We start from the raw sequence: 14453 nt of genomic DNA, 5'->3' as shown, positions 1-14453 counted from the left end.
TATGCTCCTGATCTATAATTGATTTAATATCTCAATGTTAAACGTTTTTAATTTACCAATCAATAATTTTTTTTGCTGACATGGGCTGATTGAGTGACTGTCAGTGCATCCAAATTTCGAAATTGCACCGTATACATTCTACTATTCTAACTCTCAACAGTAAGTTGAGCCCATGACTGAGGTCGGAGGCCCCTTGCGGCCGCGGGGCCCTAAGCAGTCTCTTACGTTGCTTCGTTTCTAGGGCCAGCCCTGATTGACATGCACACGTCTGGCTGTGCTTTTCTTATTAACAGAGCAGGACTGTTCTTGCTGTTAGTTTCTGTTTAAAGGAGCAATTCATAATGGATATTTTATGAGAAAAATCAATGAATTATAATTTACCCTTTTCTTGAGGAAGAAGAGATAAACATGCATTGAAGGTGAAGGGAGCGACCTGCTCAAAAGAAAGCACATTCTCTAAAAGGCTTTCCAGACGGATACACAGCTCAACCAGGACAGTGTGACAAGGGAATACCGTTTCTATTTTCTACAACTGTTATTACATTTTACATCCCAGGTGTGACTTTTCGATAGAAACTTTGATGATGATGCTGTTTTTCATATGATATTAAATCCCCTATTGACATGTGCTTTTAGTGGATTTGTTCCGGTTGGGGACATTCCTCCGTAACACTAAACAGAAAATACACTGGTTTCCTAGTAACTGCCACCCACACTGATTGGAACGTGTAATTGAATTAATTTATCCAAGGACATGTGTTTGTCTTGTTTAAAGAGGTAGACCATAATTTGTTTGTTTGCGAGAGTGGGAGTATTTGGTTTCGGGCTTGTGCTCGACCAATTGATTCATGTTTGGTAATAAAGGTGTGTGAGTATTGGCTGAGACGTTTAGCTCCGTGATTGAGGACATGTGTGAGACTGGAGGGAAACGCAAGGTTCATAATTTGATTATCAGGGACCAGGTTTTTTTGAGCCCTTCAAACATTTAGTTTGGTCTCTGTACTGTATGTAAAGTCTCATGACTATAGAATCCAGCCCACTCAGGCTGTGATGCCAACGGTCTTGGTCAACAAGCTACTATGATAACAGGAAGTAACACTGAAACCCCAAAACAAATCCTGTTTCAACTGTCACCTTACTGTTAACCTAAGACCCATACTACTTGGGACTCGTTTATTCTTTTTTATTCTGGCCATTATTTGCTGTCTCTCTGTTTGAGCAGCAGGACTGGTGGCGGCTGTTGAAACAGACTGTTACCGACTAAAGAGATGCTGTGTTGTGATGCAGTCTTCTGTTTCCCGGGCCTCTGTCATTAGGGACAGGTCTGGGTAGAGAACACATGGGCCTTTTGAGCTCTTCCTGTGACATCCCATCAGCAATTGCTTCCCACTGATGGAGAGAGAGGGAGGGAGGAGAGGGGAGGGAGGGAGGAGAGAGGGAGGAGAGAGGGAGGGAGAGGGAGGGAGAGGGAGAGGGAGGGAGGAGAGGGAGAGGGAGCAGAGGGAGAGAGAGGGAGGAGAGAGAGAAAGAGAGATGTACTGTGTCTATATTACTGTGATGTTAGTAAAGCTGGGGCAGAACAGCATAATTGTCAGAGTCTATATAGAAGGAGTCAGGTGCAGGACACAGGTAAGAGTTTAAAAAAAACACTGTATTTACTCCATCCAAGAACGTAACAAAAATCCCGTCAAACAAGGACAAAACAGGATAGAACTCCAACACACGAAAGACATAACAAAATAACTAAGGTCAGAACGTGACAATAATAAGTAGATATCTGGGCTTTTATCAGTTACTATTCATTTGTGTCTTCCTGGCTGCATGTATCTCTCCTGGTTAAAGTCTACCTCTCCTGGTTAAAGTCGGTGTCTCTCCTGGTTAAAGTCGGTGTCTCTCCTGGTTAAAGTCTGTGTCTCTCCTGGTTAAAGTCTGTGTCTCTCCTGGTTAAAGTCTGTGTCTCTCCTGGTTAAAGTATGTGTCTCTCCTGGTTAAAGTCTGTGTCTCTCCTGGTTAAAGTCTGTGTCTCTCCTGGTTAAAGTCTGTGTCTCTCCTGGTTAAAGTCTGTCTCTCCTGGTTAAAGTCTGTGTCTCTCCTGTTTAAAGTCTGTGTCTCTCCTGGTTAAAGTCTGTGTCTCTCCTGGTTAAAGTCTGTGTCTCTCCTGGTTAAAGTCTGTGTCTCTCCTGGTTAAAGTCTACCTCTCCTGGTTAAAGTCTACCTCTTCTGGTTAAAGTCTACCTCTCCTGGTTAAAGTCTACCTCTCCTGGTTAAAGTCTTTGTCTCTCCTGGTTAAAGTCTTTGTCTCTCCTGGTTAAAGTCTGTGTCTCTCCTGGTTAAAGTATGTGTCTCTCCTGGTTAAAGTCTACCTCTCCTGGTTAAAGTCTGTGTCTCTGCTGGTTAAAGTCTGTGTCTCTCCTGGTTAAAGTCTACCTCTCCTGGTTAAAGTCTGTGTCTCTGCTGGTTAAAGTCTGTGTCTGCTGGTTAAAGTCTGTGTCTGCTGGTTAAAGTCTGTGTCTGCTGATTAAAGTCTGTGTCTGCTGGTAGTCTACATCCTTGTCTTTGATTCAGATGGGTCCTTCCAGGAGAAGGAATAGTATTAGTATTTTATTCGTATCCCCATTACCTGTTGCTGAAGCAGCAGCTACTCTTCCTGGGGTCCACACAGAACATAAAGCATGACATAACACAGAACATAAAGCCTGACATAACACAGAACATAAAGCCTGACATAACACAGAACATAAAGCAGGACATAACACAGAACATAAAGCATGACATAACACAGAAAATAAAGCATGACATAACACAGAACATAAAGCCTGACATAACACAGAACATAAAGCATGACATAACACAGAACATAAAGCATGACATAACACAGAACATAAAGCATGACATAACACAGAACATAAAGCCTGACATAACACAGAACATAAAGCCTGACATAACACAGAACATAAAGCCTGACATAACACAGAACATAAAGCCTGACATAACACAGAACATAAAGCCAGAACATAAATAACACAGAACATAAAGCCTGACATAACACAGAACATAAAGCATGACATAACACAGAACATAAAGCATGACATAACACAGAACATAAAGCATGACATAACACAGAACATAAAGCATGACATAACACAGAACATAAAGCATGACATAACACAGAATATAAAGCATGACATAAATAACACAGAACATAAAGCCTGACATAACACAGAACATAAAGCCTGACATAACACAGAACATAAAGCCTGACATAACACAGAACATGAAGCCAGAACATAAATAACACAGAACATAAAGCCTGACATAACACAGAACATAAAGCCTGACATAACACAGAACATAAAGCCTGACATAACACAGAACATAAAGCCTGACATAACACAGAACATAAAGCCTGACATAACACAGAACATAAAGCCTGACATAACACAGAACATAAAGCCTGACATAACACAGAACATAAAGCATGACATAACACAGAACATAAAGCCTGACATAACACAGAACATAAAGCCTGACATAACACAGAACATAAAGCCTGACATAACACAGAACATAAAGCATGACATAACACAGAACATAAAGCATGACATAACACAGAACATAAAGCATGACATAACACAGAACATAAAGCATGACATAACACAGAACATAAAGCATGACATAACACAGAACATAAAGCATGACATAACACAGAACATAAAGCATGACATAACACAGAACATAAAGCATGACATAACACAGAACATAAAGCATGACATAACACAGAACATAAAGCATGACATAACACAGAACATAAAGCATGACATAACACAGAACATAAAGCCTGACATAACACAGAACATAAAGCCTGACATAACACAGAACATAAAGCCTGACATAACACAGAACATAATGCATGACATAACACAGAACATAAAGCCTGACATAACACAGAACATAAAGCATGACATAACACAGAACATAAAGCATGACATAACACAGAACATAAAGCATGACATAACACAGAACATAAAGCATGACATAACACAGAACATAAAGCCTGACATAACACAGAACATAAAGCCTGACATAACACAGAACATAAAGCCTGACATAACACAGAACATAAAGCCTGACATAACACAGAACATAAAGCATGACATAACACAGAACATAAAGCATGACATAACACAGAACATAAAGCCTGACATAACACAGAACATAAAGCCTGACATAACACAGAACATAAAGCCTGACATAACACAGAACATAAAGCCTGACATAACACAGAACATAAAGCCTGACATAACACAGAACATAAAGCCTGACATAACACAGAACATAAAGCATGACATAACACAGAACATAAAGCATGACATAACACAGAACATAAAGCATGACATAACACAGAACATAAAGCATGACATAACACAGAACATAAAGCATGACATAACACAGAACATAAAGCATGACATAACACAGAACATAAAGCATGACATAACACAGAACATAAAGCATGACATAACACAGAACATAAAGCATGACATAACACAGAACATAAAGCCTGACATAACACAGAACATAAAGCCTGACATAACACAGAACATAAAGCCTGACATAACACAGAACATAAAGCCTGACATAACACAGAACATAATGCATGACATAACACAGAACATAAAGCCTGACATAACACAGAACATAAAGCCTGACATAACACAGAACTTAAAGCATGACATAACACAGAACATAAAGCATGACATAACACAGAACATAAAGCATGACATAACACAGAACATAAAGCATGACATAACACAGAACATAAAGCATGACATAACACAGAACATAAAGCATGACATAACACAGAACATAAAGCATGACATAACACAGAACATAAAGCATGACATAACACAGAACATAAAGCATGACATAACACAGAACATTAAGCATGACATAACACAGAACATAAAGCATGACATAACACAGAACATAAAGCCTGACATAACACAGAACATAAGCCTGACATAACACAGAACATAAAGCATGTCATAACACAGAACATCAACAGACAACAACAGCTCAAGGACTGAACTTGACAAATTGCTTTAGAATCATAGGAATTTAATGATTGAACTTTTCCACAGTTTTAATCAGACGGGTGCTGAGAGAAGGTGACACTTCAAAAAGGCACCGGGCCAAGATGTGGATGTAAGGCTGCTGTGAAGCATGCTGGGTAAAGACTCACTTGCTCATTAGCCATATCCCTTGGCTACTTTACAAAGCTGTGATGAATGGGTGCTGTAGGGAAGGCATTACTGTACGTCTGTGCACCGAATGTGCGGTGTGTGTTTAAGTGTATGTTTTGTGTGTGTGTGCGTGAGTGAGTAAGTATGAGTGTGAGTAAGTATGTGTGTGTGTATACCATATGTGCTGTACAGTGTGTGTGTATACCATATGTGCTATACAGTATGTGTGTGTGTTTTCCCTGACTTCTATGTATACCACCTTTACTGTTGACAGTGGGCAGTTGCCATGTACATCCATTTGAAAATTGCACACAAGTCAATATCTCTCCCCCCCCCCCCCCCCCCCCCCCCCCTTTAGCTTACCTTCCCCTCTCTCCCCTGCAGCTCTCTCGCCAACATTCATTTCCACCCAATGTCATTGATGTAGAGCGTAATGGAATGGTGTTGGAGGATGACGGAGCAGGCTGATGAGAAAGGGGGCTGTGGCGTCTAGCAATTTGGTCTCGCCTGCTCCGAGAACTGTGTATGTGTATTTGAATGAACCTCATCAGGGAGATTTGACATGGATATATTTATGGAGGCACTTAAGGAGAGCGAGGGAGCCGTGACACGAGCTGAGGAGGTAATATATGAGAGAGAGAGGGATGGGGGGGAGAGAGAGATGGGGGATATAGGGATAGGGGGAGATATGGGGGATAGAGTGAGTGAGTGATGGGGGATAGAGAGAGGGATAGATAGAGATAGATGGGGGAGAGGATAGAGTGAGAGTGAAGGGGATAGGTAGAGAGTGAGGGGGGATAGAGAGAGATGGGGGGTGGGTAGAGAGAAATGGGGGGTGGGTAGAGAGAGATGGGGAGAGGATAGAGAGAGATGGGGGAGAGGATAGAGAGAGATGGGGGGAGAGGATAGAGAGAGATGGGGGGAGAGGATAGAGAGAGATGGGGGGAGAGGATAGAGAGAGATGGGGAGAGGATAGGATAGAGAAAGAGAGATGGGGGGATAGGATAGAAAGAGAGAGATGGGGGATAGAGAGAGAGGGTGGAGAGCGAGAGGGGGGAGAGGATTGAGGGAGAGCGAGAGCGAGAGAGAGATGGGGATAGAGAGAAAGAGGGATGGGGATAGAGAGAAAGAAGGATGGGGGATAGAGAGATGGGGAGAGGATAGAGAGAGATGGGGAGAGGATAGAGAGAGATGGGGAGAGGATAGAGAGAGATGGGGAGAGGATAGAGAGAGATGGGGAGAGGATAGAGAGATGGGGAGAGGATAGAGAGATGGGGAGAGGATAGAGAGATGGGGGAGAGGATAAAGAGATGGGGGGATAGGATAGGGAGAGAGATGGGGGATAGGATAGAGAGAGGTGGGGAGAGGATAGAGAGAGATGGGGAGAGGATAGAGAGAGATGGGGGAGAGGATAGAGAGATGGGGAGAGGATAGAGAGATGGGGGAGAGGATAAATAGAGATGGGGGATAGGATAGGGAGAGAGATGGGGGATAGGATAGAGAGAGGTGGGGAGAGGATAGAGAGAGATGGGGAGAGGATAGAGAGAGATGGGGAGAGGATAGAGAGAGATGGGGAGAGGATAGAGAGATGGGGAGAGGATAGAGAGATGGGGGAGAGGATAAAGAGAGATGGGGGGATAGGATAGGGAGAGAGATGGGGGATAGGATAGAGAGAGGTGGGGAGAGGATAGAGAGAGATGGGGAGAGGATAGAGAGAGATGGGGGAGAGGATAGAGAGATGGGGAGAGGATAGGATAGAGAAAGAGAGATGGGGGGATAGGATAGAAAGAGAGAGATGGGGAGAGGATAGAGAGAGATGGGGAGAGGATAGAGAGATGGGGAGAGGATAGAGAGATGGGGGAGAGCATAAAGATAGATGGGGGGATAGGATAGGGAGAGAGATGGGGGATAGGATAGAGAGAGGTGGGGAGAGGATAGAGAGAGATGGGGAGAGGATAGAGAGAGATGGGGAGAGGATAGAGAGAGATGGGGGAGAGGATAGAGAGATGGGGAGAGGATAGGATAGAGAAAGAGAGATGGGGGGATAGGATAGAAAGAGAGAGATGGGGGATAGAGAGAGAGGGTGGAGAGCGAGAGGGGGGAGAGGATTGAGGGAGAGCGAGAGCGAGAGAGAGATGGGGATAGAGAGAAAGAGGGATGGGGATAGAGAGAAAGAAGGATGGGGGATAGAGAGATGGGGAGAGGATAGAGAGAGATGGGGAGAGGATAGAGAGAGATGGGGAGAGGATAGAGAGAGATGGGGAGAGGATAGAGAGAGATGGGGAGAGGATAGAGAGAGATGGGGAGAGGATAGAGAGATGGGGAGAGGATAGAGAGATGGGGAGAGGATAAAGAGAGATGGGGGGATAGGATAGGGAGAGAGATGGGGGATAGGATAGAGAGAGGTGGGGAGAGGATAGAGAGAGATGGGGAGAGGATAGAGAGAGATGGGGAGAGGATAGAGAGAGATGGGGAGAGGATAGAGAGATGGGGAGAGGATAGAGAGATGGGGGAGAGGATAAAGAGAGATGGGGGGATAGGATAGGGAGAGAGATGGGGGATAGGATAGAGAGAGGTGGGGAGAGGATAGAGAGAGATGGGGAGAGGATAGAGAGAGATGGGGGAGAGGATATAGAGATGGGGAGAGGATAGGATAGAGAAAGAGAGATGGGGGATAGGATAGAAAGAGAGAGATGGGGAGAGGATAGAGAGAGATGGGGAGAGGATAGAGAGATGGGGGATAGGATAGAGAGAGGTGGGGAGAGGATAGAGAGAGATGGGGAGAGGATAGAGAGAGATGGGGAGAGGATAGAGAGAGATGGGGGAGAGGATAGAGAGATGGGGAGAGGATAGGATAGAGAAAGAGAGATGGGGGGATAGGATAGAAAGAGAGAGATGGGGGATAGAGAGAGAGGGTGGAGAGCGAGAGGGGGGAGAGGATTGAGGGAGAGCGAGAGCGAGAGAGAGATGGGGATAGAGAGAAAGAGGGATGGGGATAGAGAGAAAGAAGGATGGGGGATAGAGAGATGGGGAGAGGATAGAGAGAGATGGGGAGAGGATAGAGAGAGATGGGGAGAGGATAGAGAGAGATGGGGAGAGGATAGAGAGAGATGGGGAGAGGATAGAGAGAGATGGGGAGAGGATAGAGAGATGGGGAGAGGATAGAGAGATGGGGAGAGGATAAAGAGAGATGGGGGGATAGGATAGGGAGAGAGATGGGGATAGGATAGAGAGAGGTGGGGAGAGGATAGAGAGAGATGGGGAGAGGATAGAGAGAGATGGGGAGAGGATAGAGAGAGATGGGGAGAGGATAGAGAGATGGGGAGAGGATAGAGAGATGGGGGAGAGGATAAAGAGAGATGGGGGGATAGGATAGGGAGAGAGATGGGGGATAGGATAGAGAGAGGTGGGGAGAGGATAGAGAGAGATGGGGAGAGGATAGAGAGAGATGGGGGAGAGGATATAGAGATGGGGAGAGGATAGGATAGAGAAAGAGAGATGGGGGATAGGATAGAAAGAGAGAGATGGGGAGAGGATAGAGAGAGATGGGGAGAGGATAGAGAGATGGGGAGAGGATAGAGAGATGGGGGAGAGGATAAAGAGAGATGGGGGGATAGGATAGAGAGAGGTGGGGAGAGGATAGAGAGAGATGGGGGAGAGGATAGAGAGATGGGGAGAGGATAGGATAGAGAAAGAGAGATGGGGGGATAGGATAGAAAGAGAGAGATGGGGGATAGAGAGAGAGGGTGGAGAGCGAGAGGGGGGAGAGGATTGAGGGAGAGCGAGAGCGAGAGAGAGATGGGGATAGAGAGAAAGAGGGATGGGGGATAGAGAGAAAGAAGGATGGGGGATAGAGAGATGGGGAGAGGATAGAGAGAGATGGGGAGAGGATAGAGAGAGATGGGGAGAGGATAGAGAGAGATGGGGAGAGGATAGAGAGAGATGGGGGGAGGATAGAGAGATGGGGAGAGGATAGAGAGATGGGGGAGAGGATAAAGAGAGATGGGGGGATAGGATAGGGAGAGAGATGGGGGATAGGATAGAGAGAGGTGGGGAGAGGATAGAGAGAGATGGGGGAGAGGATAGAGAGATGGGGAGAGGATAGGATAGAGAAAGAGAGATGGGGGGATAGGATAGAAAGAGAGAGATGGGGGATAGAGAGAGAGGGTGGAGAGCGAGAGGGGGGAGAGGATTGAGGGAGAGCGAAAGCGAGAGAGAGATGGGGATAGAGAGAAAGAGGGATGGGGGATAGGGAGAAAGAAGGATGGGGGATAGAGAGATGGGGAGAGGATAGAGAGAGATGGGAAGAAGATAGAGAGAGATGGGGAGAGGATAGAGAGAGATGGGGAGAGGATAGAGAGAGATGGGGAGAGGATAGAGAGAGATGGGGAGAGGATAGAGAGATGGGGAGAGGATAGAGAGATGGGGGAGAGGATAGAGAGATGGGGGAGAGGATAAAGAGAGATGGGGGGATAGGATAGGGAGAGAGATGGGGGATAGGATAGAGAGAGGTGGGGAGAGGATAGAGAGAGATGGGGAGAGGATAGAGAGAGATGGGGGAGAGGATAGAGAGATGGGGGAGAGGATAGAGAGTGATGGGGAGAGGATAGGATAGAGAAAGAGAGATGGGGGATAGGATAGGGAGAGAGATGGGGGATATGATAGAAAGAGAGATGGGGGATAGAGAGAGCGAGAGGGGGGAGAGGATTGAGGGAGAGAGAGAGCGAAAGAGAGATGGGGATAGAGAGAAAGAGGGATGAGGATAGAGAGAGATGGGGAGAGGATAGAGAGAGATGGGGAGAGGATAGAGAGAGATGGGGAGAGGATAGAGAGATGGGGAGAGGATAGAGAGAGGTAGGGAGAGGATAGAGAGTGATGGGGAGAGGATAGGATAGAGAAAGAGAGATGGGGGGATAGGATAGAAAGAGAGAGATGGGGGATAGAGAGAGAGAGGGTGAATAGAGAGAGAGAGAGAGAGAGAATAATAAGACAAAAAGTAGAGGTCAAGAGGAGAGAGAAAGATTGAAAAGTAGATTGAGTAGAGGAGAAATGACAGAGTGAGGGAGAGGCGAATATCGTAAAAGAGGGGTAGAGAAATAAAATAATACTAGCTAAGACAGATGCACCTGACTACTCCTATTACAACCCTATTCCTTATGCAGTGCACTACTTTTGAGTGGGGTCCATAGGGATGCTCAAAAGTAGTGCACTAGGTAGGAAATATGGTGCCATTAATATGGTTTAATTTGGGACGTATCCTCAGTGTTGTATAGAACCCAGGAGAGGGGGGCTTCAGAATGGTGTGACCACCACAGCAGTAGGCCAGGCAACATAGGGAAGATGGAGCCAGTCAGCCTCAGCACCGTATTCCCCTGCGCCCAATCAGGAGAGAGGAGAAGGCGGGTTGGCTGGGGTTTACACTGTAAACACAAGATGGAGGAAATAAGGGCCCACTCCAACAGAGAGGCAAATCCAATCCAATCATATCTAATCATAATCGAATTTGATTGGTCTGGGAAAATAAACTTTTATTATATTACTCAGACTTAGGGTGCTTGACTTTGTAAATAGATGCTTAGAAGAATCCTAGCCTATAGTATGCTGATATTTAACCTGACAGATAAAATATAAAAAATGATTATTCATAAATTAAGTCCAAAAGTTGTATTTTCAGTTAGCTACTCGGTGCTACTGCTGGGTAGATGTAATGGTGACAGCAGTGCATTATCGTATGTGTGTGTATGTGGTGTATGCATGTGTTTGTGAAATTTGTGTTATGTGTTTGTGTGTGTGCACTGTGTACGTATGTGTGTGTGAGCTCTGTAATTATTCATACCACATGAGCCTTAAATGACATAATAGCAAATGATTGTCCTTTTAAAGAGCGAGCCACTGAGCTGTTCTTTCCAGGAGCTGATCAGCCAGTGTGATACGGGGTGGTTTCATGTTCCACCAGTGGAGAAGCCATCTTAGATCTGCAGAGAGCCCGCTTCTGTGGGTGTGTCTCTTGGTGTGCTTGTTTGAATGTGTGAGAGCTTGGGGAGCAGGCAGGATTACTTGAGGGAGGTGATTGAAGTTTAATTAAGCTAAATCAATCCTTCCTGTGGGTAGATAGATGGGACCGGACCAACCAATCATGTTGCTCCTTTTGAGTTACTGCACTTGGATTGATTGCCTGCTGAGACAAATCAATTCCTCTTCTTGGCCAATGAGGTTGGGCTTCGTCGCTATGAGTCTCCCATCGTCTCTATGCTGGTTTGTCTGTAGCTCTGGTAACTGACACTTTCTTGGCTGTCTAATCAACCGCTAGCGACTCACACTCCAGTATTCCAACAAGGGAATTCTGAAACTGGGATACACATGACTGCATTTTCAGCAACACTTCTATACTTTCTTTAGTAACTGTGAACATTGTCATATCGGCAAAAACCAACTAAATAACTAGGTTTCAGGGTCTCCCAGGTGGTGCAGTGGTCTAAGGTTGTGCCACCAGAGACTCTGGGTTCGCGCCCAGGCTCTGTCGCAGCCGGCCGCGACCGGGAGGTCCATGGGGCGACGCAGAATTGGCCCAGCGTTGTCCGGGTTAGGGAGGGTTTGGACAGCAGGGATATCCTTGTCTCATCGCGCTCTAGAGACTCCTGTGGCGGGCCGGGCGCAGTGCACACTGACCAGGTCGCTAGGTGTACTGTGTTTCCTCCGACACATTGGTGCGGCTGGCTTCCGGGTTGGATGCGCGCTGTGTTAAGAAGCAGTGCGGCTTGGTTGGGTTGTGTATCGGAGGACGCATGACTTTCAACCTTCGTCTCTCCCGAGCCCGTACGGGAGTTGTAGCGATGAGACAAGATAGTAGCTACTAACAATTGGATACCATGAAATTGGGGAGAAAAAGGGGGTAAAAAAATAACTAGGTTCCATCCAATAGGCGACATATTTTAATGTGAATATTATAAACAATATGTGCATTTCCCTACCGGAGATGTTTACATTAAATTGACCTTTTTTTCCGGAGGATCTTCAATGCCGCCGGCTTATCTGACAGAATGCAAGGGGGTGGGAGATGGAGGAGGAAGGCACAACCTTTATCTATCTCCTGCCGTGACAGAACAGAGCACATCTGGCCTCCTATAGAATCCAACACAATAGCCGGCGCCAGGCATCGCTCTGTGACAGCGGGGAGCTGCACCCAGCCTGCCTGCACTTATTAGCATTGACACTGAACAAACACACTCACTCAGTCATGAAAGTTGAAGAGTTCAGCTCTTATTTTGCATGAACTTGCTATTTCTGACAATAAAGTGAAGCTTTCAAATGCTAACTGTTTTATTCTGAAAATATTGTCTGCCCAGCTCCTCAGGCGCAGACCACCTCTGTATAGACTTCCAGATCTAATGAGAGTGATGTTTCGGTGCAGACTTCTTCAGACACGTTTGATGACAGAATATTCACTCTGACGACTTAGTTCATCCTAAATCTCCACGCTGAAGTTCCCTCGGAGCCCTTCTGCTTGATGAAATATGCTGAGAGGGACGGGGGAGTTCTCTATCCCAGCGTTCGGCACCTTTTTCAGATGCAAGTTCCAATGAAGACAATTATTGTCCCCGAGTGCCAAGGGAGTTCGGTTGTGTTTCATCATGTGACTTCATTCAGCATGATCTTACGTCATGTGATCTGGGTTCCACTGATTAGGTCTAACGAGGAACAGGGCATGTGACAGAGAGTACTACCGCACACACTGCAGTTATACATAGACTATACCATTGCTCTTGTAGTCTGGTGTGTGTGTGTGTGTGTGTGTGTGTGTGTGTGTGTGTGTGTGTGTGTGTCAATGTTTTGTCATACCCGTGGTATATGGTCTGATATACCATGGCTGTCAGCCAATCAGCATTCCGGGCTCGAACCACCCAGTTTATAATATGCTGTAGAGCCTAATGCAATAACACCCCTTCAATACACCATACAGCCCTCAAACTCAACTCTGGTGGACCACTGCATTTGTTCATTGTTCCCCTCTAATCAGGGACTGATTTAGACCTGTGCAATTAATAATCAGGTAGAACAGAAAACCAGCAGGCTCCGGACCTTGTAGGGTCAGAGTTGAATACCGCTTTCGTACAGTATTATCAGCAAGTCCTCTATTTAGTCCCCATGTGTCTCAGTACTTAACACATACTGTCCCCACTCCTAGCCTGGGACAGCTGTTACACACGGGTCTGGGCAGGAGGCCATTGTAAATGCAGTATTTGCGCAGAGTTGTGCTTATTTCTGGTTGAGCTTTGATTGGTTCTCTCAAACCGTTTTGTCTTTTGTTGGCGGGCTGAGACCTCACGTTGTTTGAATTTGAAAATCCAACAGTTGTATAGGAAGGGGGCGGCGCTCTGCAGCTGTGTGTGGTTTGGGTGAGAATTAAAAGACACAGAGGAGAACCAAGCAAAAAGCACGGCTCCTTCATTATCGACGCAACATGCCGACAACATCAAAATAGCCTTTCCAGACTCTGAAGTCAGGAGGACTTTGAGTTAGGCGTTAGCCAGACTAACACACTCCAACCTTTTCTCCCTAATCTGATTATTCCTTATCTGGTGTTTACTGTATAGTCATTTCGACAACCCCATACTCTCTTCAGTGTCTGTGACATCATGTACCTCGGAGACCAAGATCAGGAAGGGATGTTACCATGACATTAACCTCCAGCCCCTGGGTAATGGACCTGCCATCAGCCGTAAAGTACTTCCTGTCTGGAGGATGGATCTCAGACAGTGCTCCGTCAGGCAGGGTTCTGAGGGCAAAGTAGATCATTGGGTGTTTGCATTTGGAACGAACCAATCAGTCCTGTTTGTTTGACAGGTAAGAGAGGATGAACACACTGTGCCTCCTCACATGGTAATTGCCATGTTCAGCCTGGCCTCGCTGTTTGCTGTTGTGTGTGTGAATGTGTGTGTTCTCTGTGTGCTTGCTTTTGTGAATGTGTTAGAAAGTGTGTGAGTGCATTAGACTGTTTCTGTGTGTTTTAAGAGACGCAACACCAGTTGAAAAACACAGCATTCCCTGGGCTACCCCACATTTCTCTCTCTCTCTCTCTCTCTCTCTCTCTCTCTCTCTCTCTCTCTCTCACTCTCTCACTCTCTCACTCTCCATCCCCTCTCTCACTCTCTCTCTCTCTCTCACTCTCTCTCTCTCTCTCTCTCTCTCTCTCTCATCCCCTCTCTCACTCTC

General features: G+C 45.8%; 1 protein-coding gene and 1 long non-coding RNA gene across 3 annotated transcripts in view; one reads left to right on the top strand and one right to left on the bottom strand.

The window, feature by feature from the left end:
- LOC110503317 (sodium/calcium exchanger 2) overlaps positions 1–14453 on the top strand; it is a 102537-nt gene that overhangs the window by 33425 nt on the left and 54659 nt on the right. The window lies entirely within an intron of this gene.
- The window catches only part of LOC118944011, a 23111-nt gene continuing 9955 nt past the window's right edge, over positions 1298–14453 (bottom strand). The window contains exon 3 of one of the 2 annotated variants that reach the window (XR_005039299.1): positions 1298–1389. This is a non-coding gene — a long non-coding RNA (uncharacterized LOC118944011). Of the gene's footprint in view, positions 1390–13812; positions 14017–14453 lie in introns of those variants that run through there. The other variant, XR_005039298.1, reaches the window with a different exon arrangement.

This window comes from Oncorhynchus mykiss, chromosome 24 (genome assembly GCF_013265735.2).
Source record: "Oncorhynchus mykiss isolate Arlee chromosome 24, USDA_OmykA_1.1, whole genome shotgun sequence".
Lineage (NCBI taxonomy): Eukaryota > Metazoa > Chordata > Actinopteri > Salmoniformes > Salmonidae > Oncorhynchus > Oncorhynchus mykiss.
Note: the sequence above shows the minus strand (reverse complement) of the source record. Positions and strands in the feature narration are given on the sequence as shown.